The following is an 8,986-nucleotide window of genomic DNA, read 5'->3' on the forward strand; positions in this document are numbered from 1 at the left end:
TAGGTGTTGAAGCTCCACCTCCGGTTGGAACTACTCGTCGCCCTATTATTCCAACTAGAGGTAAGACCAAGGTACAACGTTCTTTAAAATCACATGTGTGGAAATTTTGTTATTTGAATGAAGAAAAAACTTTTAGGATATGTAATCTTTGTAAACAATATTTTAAATATACATCTGGTGGGACTGGAGGTTCAACGGGGGGATTAAAAAAACATTTGATTAACAAGCATAGTAAAGAGTGGTTTGCATATATGTCTTCTCTTGAAGTTGTTGAAAATTGTAATGTTGAAGAATCGGTTAGAGGATCAATTATGGTTCAAAGTGAATTAAATACTTCGAACCCAAGTGGTCCTCGTACACATCGAACCTATAACAAGGATCGTGATCGTGAAAACTTTGCTAAAATGGTTGTTGTTTGTGGTTTACGTTTTAGTTTTGGAGAACATCCGGGTTTTATTGCATATATTCTTGAAACATATAATCCTAGTTTTAAAGGTTTATCAAGAAGCATGGTAAAAAGAGATATATTTGAATTTCAAGAAAAACATTCTCAATATTTACGTTCCTATTTTGAACTAATGGATTGTAGAGTTGCTATTACTACTGATATGGGTCGTAGTCCTAATGGTTTTGATTATTTAACTGTTACTGCGCATTGGATCGATTATAATTGGAATTTACAAAAAAGAATTATTGGTTATAAAATTTGTCAAAAGAAAAAAACCGGAATTTATATTGCTACTACTGTGTTGGAAATTTTAGATTTTTTCGGTCTTTGTGATAAAGTCATTAGTATTACTTTAGATAATGCTTCTGCTAATTTAAATGCTATTAATATGATAGAACCTAGACTTTGTCCTATTAGTAAATATGATTTTCATGTTAGATGTGCCGCGCATATATTAAATTTGGTTGTTAGTGATGGTGTGAAATTATTTGAAAATAGTTGTGATAAAATTGATAATGCTTGTTTTTACATTTTTCATATGAATAGTAGTAGTAGAATTAATCAATTTAAAGAACTTTGTAATGCATTTAAACTTCCGTTTAGAAAAGTTCCGAAGCATGTAAAAACTAGATGGAATTCCTTTTATGATATGCTTGAAGTTGCTTATGCATATAGGCAACCTATTACCACGCTATTTAATAATCATAATGCTTATCCTAAATTAAAACTTAATGATAGTGATTGGGATGAAGTAAATGAACTTAGAATATTTTTGAAATCATTTTATGATGCTACTAAAATTTTTTCTGGAATATATTATCCTACTATTTCTGAAATTTTAATACACATATGTGAGATTTCATCTATTTTTTCTGATTGTAAAACAAATACTTTATTTACCTCTGCTATTGAAGTTATGATTACAAAATTTAAGAAATATTTTTTTCCTATTCCTCAAATTTATTTAACTGCAATTCTTTTCAACCCCGAATATAAAGAATATGGTGCAAAAGCTTTAGTTTAATGCATTTATCAGAATTTAGATATTCAACCTGAAGAAGAACCTGATTTGGTAACATGTCAAAATAGTATAAAATTCTTTGCTAAAGAAATGTATGATAAATATTCATTCTTAGATAATGTTGAAAATCCTCAAACGTCTATGAATCAAGTAGGTGCTCATGGACGAGTGAAACATAAACTTGGTCTTGACTCTTCTGATAAATGTGAATTTGTTAAATATCTTGAACAGGGTACGGATGATATTACAAACGATAAAGGTATACCGCAACTATTGAACTGGTGGAGGAATCGTGGAGATCAATTTCCAAAACTTAGTAGGATGGTGAAGGATGTGCTTGCAATTCAAGGATCATCAGTAGCTTCGGTGGCAGCTTTCAGTGCGGCAAGATTTCAAATTGGAGACCACAGATATTCGTTAGCAGAAGACAGCTTGGAGATATCAGTGTTATTTAGAGACTGGATAAATATTGAGCGTAGAAATCAAGGACTTCCAAAGTTAGATAGTCAATTTGAACTTTTCATAGATTCAGCTATTGGATGTGGTAGTGATGATGGCATCGAACTTCAAGATCGTCAATGAGCTTTACCAAGATCAGAAGTTGATCACAATCAATCCATAGCTGAGTTAGAAAGAGGATTTACGGGACTATACAACTATTAGTATTACATTCGAGACATAGTTGAAACAGAACCCTTCCTAGAAGGTGGCTGCGTAAGCTATGTACTCTACTAATAGTTGTAAATTGAAATTGTAATTTGTTACAAATTTAAATAAATCAAATTGATATTTTTTAATTTTTGTAATTGTTTTATCCTTATTTTAATTTAATTTTGTTAAAATTACAAATTTTATTTATTTAATATTTACAAGATACAAGTTATAAATATAACTTATCAAATAAATATTAATGAATATAAGTAATAACTTATAAAGTATAAACTTCAAAAGATTTAAATTTTGAAAACTTTATTAGACTTTACTTGCAAACTTAACAACCACAAAAAAATTAATAAAATATCTTTAAAATAAACTTAAGTAAAAAATTATAGTATAAATTTAAAAACTATTAATTTATACTTAAAAAAATAAAAAAAAATTATATTTTCGTAATTCCAAAAAATATCGTCCTGTTTATCCCGTCTCGTTCCATCCCGGTCCGTTCCGGTTCATTCCGGTTCAATCCCGGTATATAGTGGAACGGGACGGAACCGATGAATCATCCCGGTAATTTCGGTCCGATTCATCCTGGTATCGGTCAACGGGTTCCGGTCCGGTCCGGTACCGGTTCATTCCGGTTCGGTGAACCGGTTCCGGTCCGTTGACCAGTCTTAAAATAGGCCATACGGAACTACTCGTCTCAATATGAAATAGGAATAAAAGAAAGATATAATAATATAACGGTTAACAATCTTACCTTCTAAGCATACCATCTCCCCCTTGCGAGTAAACTCGTACTAGGGCTATCCTGAAAATCTAATAAGTAGCATAGGAAACTTAATAAAACATCTACATTTGTAAGAAGTTATCAACTTACCGGAGCTTTCATCCAGAAAGGATCCTTCATCTTACCTAGACCAGAGTGCATTAAATCAACCATACTTTGGAGTATTAGGTTCCATAACACTACGAAGAGTTTGCTTGACCTTTCTCCCCTTTGACTTGAATGTTGGAAAATCACTCATCTTATGACCTTTCTTTCCACAAAAAAAGCAATCATATGTCTAGGCACTTACTCAAATGTTGTTTCCAACACTTTGAACATGTAGATATTTCAAAAGAAGAACTGCCTCCATTTCCTCCTTGAGATTTTGGTTTAGACACCGTATCCTTTTTTTACCATTGGGGAATGTTAGTTGGAAGACCTCTTTTTGAACCTTGGTTGACCTTGTTAATTAGACTTTGCTCTTTTTGCCTCTCGATCCTTTTTCTGGAGCCTTTGCTCCTCAATTTGTTCTGCATGGACCATAAGACTTTAAATATACATACTTGACATAAGCATTGTCGAGCGACATTCATTGACTACCGATTCAGACTCTCCTATCACATATTTATTCGTCTAGCCTTCGAGTTCTCCACTAAGGTTGGAGCATATATGGATAGGTGGGTGAACTTAAGGTAATACTCTTTCACACTCATACTCCTTTGTTTTAGGTGTATGAAATCTTGAAATTTTAGGCTCTCAACTCGAGGGGAAAGAAACTACAAACGAATGCTTCCTTGAACACCTCCCGAACTATGGGACATGCTCCTATTGGTCTCTCACCCTTCCATTGATCTTACCAAATTTGAGCAACATCCTTTAGTTTTAAGGCATCTAGCTTGGCCTTCTCCTTCTGAAGATACCCCTATAGAATCAAGTATCTTTATCTTGCAAACTTTATCAATGGACCTTTAGGGATCTTCTTCCACTTTGGAACCAAGAAATTCGGGGGCATTCATCCTAGCAAAATCCCTCAATCTTGAAGCTGTAGAAGTGACATTAGGATTAACATGAGGCCTAAATCCCTATTATCTTGAGCCATCATAGCTTGGGCTTGAGTTGTCACGGCTTGAGCATGAACCACCATGGCTTGGGTAATTGTAATCTCCACATATGTCATGGCTGGAAGATCTATTGGAGCTTGATTGACTTGAGGAGTTTGGTTACCTTGCAAATTCCTTGATTCACATTCTCCTATTCCACACTTCTAGCATCCACCGTTCATGTATTCATTTACTAATGACACAAGAGAAGTCTTAGGAAAGGGGATTTCATAGAGCTAAACTCTATGGCACAACTTCAGAGTAATGAAAGAAGGGTAGTTTCTTAACATCTTATAGTATCTCATTCATAATTGTGGCGCGCTTCACACTATGAACAAGACTCTACTAGACGTTGTTTATGATAATCATTGTAAAACAATCCCAAAATGTTGTGCTCTAATATCATGTTTGTTAGGTCCTAAGAGTACCCCTTAAACGTAACATGGTGTACAAGACTCCGAAGAGCCTTAGACAAACCTCATAGAATTCATAACATAAAACATATGAAAAATTGTGAGGAATTTAGATATTTTATACATACAAACAAAGTCCTTATTGAAAAGTAAACATAAGACTACTTGTATCATTTATACATCTAATACATTCGAGTATCAATAAGGGCCAGAAACCTTTACAACATAGTCTCAAAAGAGAATGTAGGAAAGAAACTAGAAATGAAGAACTCTCATCCTCAAACGATGAGGACTCACAATTAGCTTTTATACTAGTAAATCAATGTTTTGAACAATAGAAGAAGAACACCTAAATAACCAGAACCTACACTTTATGAAAATGTTAAAGATATATGTGTTAGTACAAAAAATGCACTAAGTATGACAGCCAAGCAAAAATCATAATAAAAGAGACACTTTAGTTGATACCTGAAAAATCATAATAAAAGAGACAATTAATTTTATAAAGTTTAAAATATATTTAAAATATTTTCAGTTAATTTTACCATTTACGATAGTTCTAAGTAATATAATTGAAATTTCATCCATAATTTTTCCGACTTTCGCATCCCCCCCACCCCCTCCATTTTAATCCCATCCCATTTTCTCCCTTGACCCAGCCAAATTCCCTTAACCCTTCAGCCCATCTATGTTTTTAAAATCCCAGCCCATTCCCATTACCCAGAGCACTCCAAGCAATATCAGCTATACGCACATCAACTCCAAATAACACCAAAAATCAGCACATTCATTCTAAAATACCCGACCTGTGTTGCATTCTCTTCTTCCTCGCGTGACTGAACGCGAAAATAAGAGACTCCAGCAAAACCAAATTCTGGCAGCGACAAAATCCAGCGCGTGCAGCAACCGTTCCCTGGTTTTCTTTTCTTCGTCCTTGAAGCGTATCAACCACGAGGGAAGCAAAGGCGGGTGCAACGGAAGGAAAAGGAGAACAGTACGATGTGTCTATGTTGCTTTTCTTCCTCGCAGGACTGACCTAGCAGTACGTTTCCAGCAACAAAGGAGCACGTGTTTTTGTCCTTGGGACCTTGAGATCGAGACACGTCTCATCCCAAGGACAAGGGAGCAGATCCATCCGTCTCTCCCTCTTTTACTCTTTCGTAGTAAAGTTGAAACCTCAAAGAAAGGATGTTCATCCAAATTTGTGAAAGTTTGAGGCGTTTTGGATTTTGAATTGGTTTGTTTTGGGGGGGGGGGAATTCTATCTGTTTCCTTCCTTTGGCATAACCCTAATCCTTGGCCTATATAGTCTCTTTTTCTTCACACAACCAGGGAGTTGAAACTTTGGACTCTTTTGGAGTTTGGATTCTCGAAGAAAGGAAATATACATAAATCTTAAGGAAGAACAGTTAAGTTATATACTAAATACACTAAGAGAGGCAGAGGTGATGGGAGTTTAATTTTGTTCGAATCCCTGCTTCATTTTCACTGTTCGTCAACATTTTCGGAGTGGCATTCCGTTTGTGTGGAAGTTGCTGCCTCCTCAAGCTCGCTGCTGTCTTGGTTTGCTGCTCGGATAAAGGTATTGTGTATTTCCTCAAAATATTCTTCAAGACTCTTTTCCCTTTTCGAAATAATATTTCAATGTTAAAAAATCTTTTTTCCATGATTATCTTGATTTTAACCATCGCGGAATTTCTGATGCTTCAATAGGATATATGTGTTCCTATTTGAGTCCATGATTTAGTTAAGTCAAAGCTTTGTATATTTATATCTTATGTTGGTGTTTCTTTTCCATTCCATCGGAGAGTTCCGACCGTCGTTCTCTTCCCAAATTCGTTGAGCGAGGTTGCTGGTCTTGTATTGTTTTATTTATATGGTATTCAAGTATCAAGATTACTGATTTTTGTGACTATCTAGAATAGCTCGTGAGATCTTATTATAGTTCGAATTTTTATATATGTGCTATTTTTTCCCAAATGATCTGAAATTTGTTCTTATCATGAATATCTTACAATGAGTGTAGTTTATCGTGTGTATGCTAATGCTTAAATTTTAGTCACTATTTGCCGGTTGTTTGGTTTTGATAGCCTGTTTATTTTTGTTATCTTTTGTTTCCTATTAATAAGTCCTAGATAGTTCACTGGTCCATAATCTTTAGTGTTACATTAGAATAATTATGGGTCTCACTGTTACTTCTTGGTTTTGGGTCTCAACATTTCAAAAGGTTTTAATTTTAAGCCATAGTTTTGAATGATGTATGCTCCAACCATATTTTGATCTTTTATGTTCAACAAGCCTGTTACTTCCTCTTTGTCATAATGTGAAGTGAGTTGTGGGTTTGTCTAAGTTCCCATATAGCATTTGTTTTCTCTATCAAATTGGTCTATTAAAGCAGGACATAAGTGTTCCGGCAGTGTGTTTAATGCTTTGGAAGCTGTGGGTTTTGTTCATTGCCTTATTCACAGAATATGGGTTGGTTGGATAAATTAGGCCAAAATAAAAAATGGCATTCTTCTCTATTTGAAATTTACCATTTATTGGCTCTAACCATTAAATACATCAAGCGAAGGAGTTAAGTTCTCATTCCCGTTGATGTAAAAATTTTATTTGTTTATTTATTTATTTTATATTTTTTATCATTAAGTCATGATTTCAAACGCTATTATTAGACACTAACTCCCGTTCTCTTTTCTCGCATGTAAATTTCGCCATAGTTAGTCAAGAACTCATTTTCTTCCTCATATTTTGAGTTGGGCCACGTAGGCCCAAATTTCTTCCTTTCGAGTCAACTCATGAATTCCACGTACAAGCCGAGAAAATTCGAAAGATTGAGCTAGAGAATCACAATTTATATTTATAAATATTGTATTTTATCATTCTGGGGCAATCTAAACCAAATTAATAATTTTAAATATTGTATTTTATCATTCGGGGGACTAAGCCCTTGTTGTTTTCTTTATCATTATTATATCTTTTTAGTTTAAGATAGGTGAAAATTGGGTCAAAAACCCAAATAGAAACGAGTCCAAATACCGGTCGAGGCAGATAGAAATTGGGTTTGGGCCCAACATCTCTCTCCCGCTCTTTACTTTTATCGTTCATATAGTTGGCTTTATTTATCGCTATTTTTAGGTTAAAGAATCCAAAAACCTGCAAAAAACCGAAATGTTATCGACATAAAATTGGATCAAGTCTAAATAGATTTTAAAAGGATAAAGAAATCTACAAGGCAAATCTTACTTGGATAATAAAGTTAAAACTTCATTTTCCAAACAAATAGTTTCCAATTCAAACTATTATTAAGTTAGACTTCTAGCCAAACAAGTTATTATCGGATAATCGCTCGTTAGCGAATATTTTAGGTGCCGTAAAAACCTTCCTATAATATAAATAAGAATCCCCGAACACCCCTTTAAAGTTTTCATTAGGTTTCTTTTTTAAATCTATTGAAAACCAAGTTTTCTTGATTTTTTCTTTAAAAATTAAGTGGTGACTCTAAAAAAGTCAAAAACTTACAAAATTTTTCTTTCAGAATAAAACATAAATGGGAACTCTGCTGAAGAATTTGAAGTATTGTAACCTTAAAACTATTATGTTTTGGCTATGTGAAATCAATTGTTTATTTGTTTACTTATCGCTTTATTAAACTGTTGCACTTTCATAACATAACATTTTCCGTCAAACGAAGATTATTTTTATTCATCACTTAAAGGACGATAATGCGGGTTCGCAGTCGTTCATTAACCAAATCTTTCTCAGGGCACCCTGACGAATGTAGTTGGCTACTTGGTAGTCAACAGTCGTTAACTGTCCCAGCCCAAGTAGTACGCTTGGGTAACTATTCCACTATAAATGAAACCCGCTCCTAGTCAAACTAAGATAGTGAAACCAAATTCTGAAAGTAGCGCATCGGTCTAAGATGACCAACACCGAAGGAGTGCTAGGTCCATTAGAGAGACCACCTTGAGTTCAGAAGGGCCTTCGGCCTAAACGGATGCTCATGCTTGTGTGTTAATTTTGTAGGTTGTATACGTCATTTTTCACACCATTGTTCCTTGGGGTTGGGACTTTGTTAGTTTGTTCTAGTTGAAGAAATAGTTATACCGACTACTATTCCATCAAAAGGTGTGTACATTTGCAGATGAGAAGTCAAGAACAAAAAACTATTCATGGAGGCATAGTTTATGATTATACCCCTGCGTGGGATTAATTATTTGTATCTCATTCGCCTACTATGTATCCTCATTCAGTTTACTTATAAATTTTGTATAATTTGGGGTTTTTTGGTGCAATGTAATGTTTCAAATGACGTATACATCCCTCAAATTGTGAAGCCTACCCTTGCCACAAAAAGGTCACATGCATGATTAGGACGTGATATATGTGTTTTTAACTGTTTATGTGATATGTTGCTTTGAATAAGGGCATCGCTAACTCACTCCTATCCAGAAAATTCAAGAAATATACAATAGTCACTATTATAAAATGTCCGACCAGATTTCTCGAGTCTCAAATTTCTCAACCAAAAGGGAAATCTTATCACCAAATCCTAAAACACTACTTTACCCTCTCAGG

General features: G+C 34.4%; 1 long non-coding RNA gene across 1 annotated transcript; it reads left to right on the forward strand.

The window, feature by feature from the left end:
- The first annotated feature begins 5,110 nt into the window (after window positions 1-5,110).
- LOC107019023 lies at window positions 5,111-8,744 on the forward strand. Its single transcript, XR_001456721.2, has 2 exons — window positions 5,111-5,990; window positions 8,435-8,744. It is a non-coding gene; the product is annotated as an uncharacterized LOC107019023 (long non-coding RNA).
- The last annotated feature ends 242 nt before the right edge of the window (window positions 8,745-8,986 follow it).

Source organism: Solanum pennellii, chromosome 5 (genome assembly GCF_001406875.1).
Source record: "Solanum pennellii chromosome 5, SPENNV200".
Lineage (NCBI taxonomy): Eukaryota > Viridiplantae > Streptophyta > Magnoliopsida > Solanales > Solanaceae > Solanum > Solanum pennellii.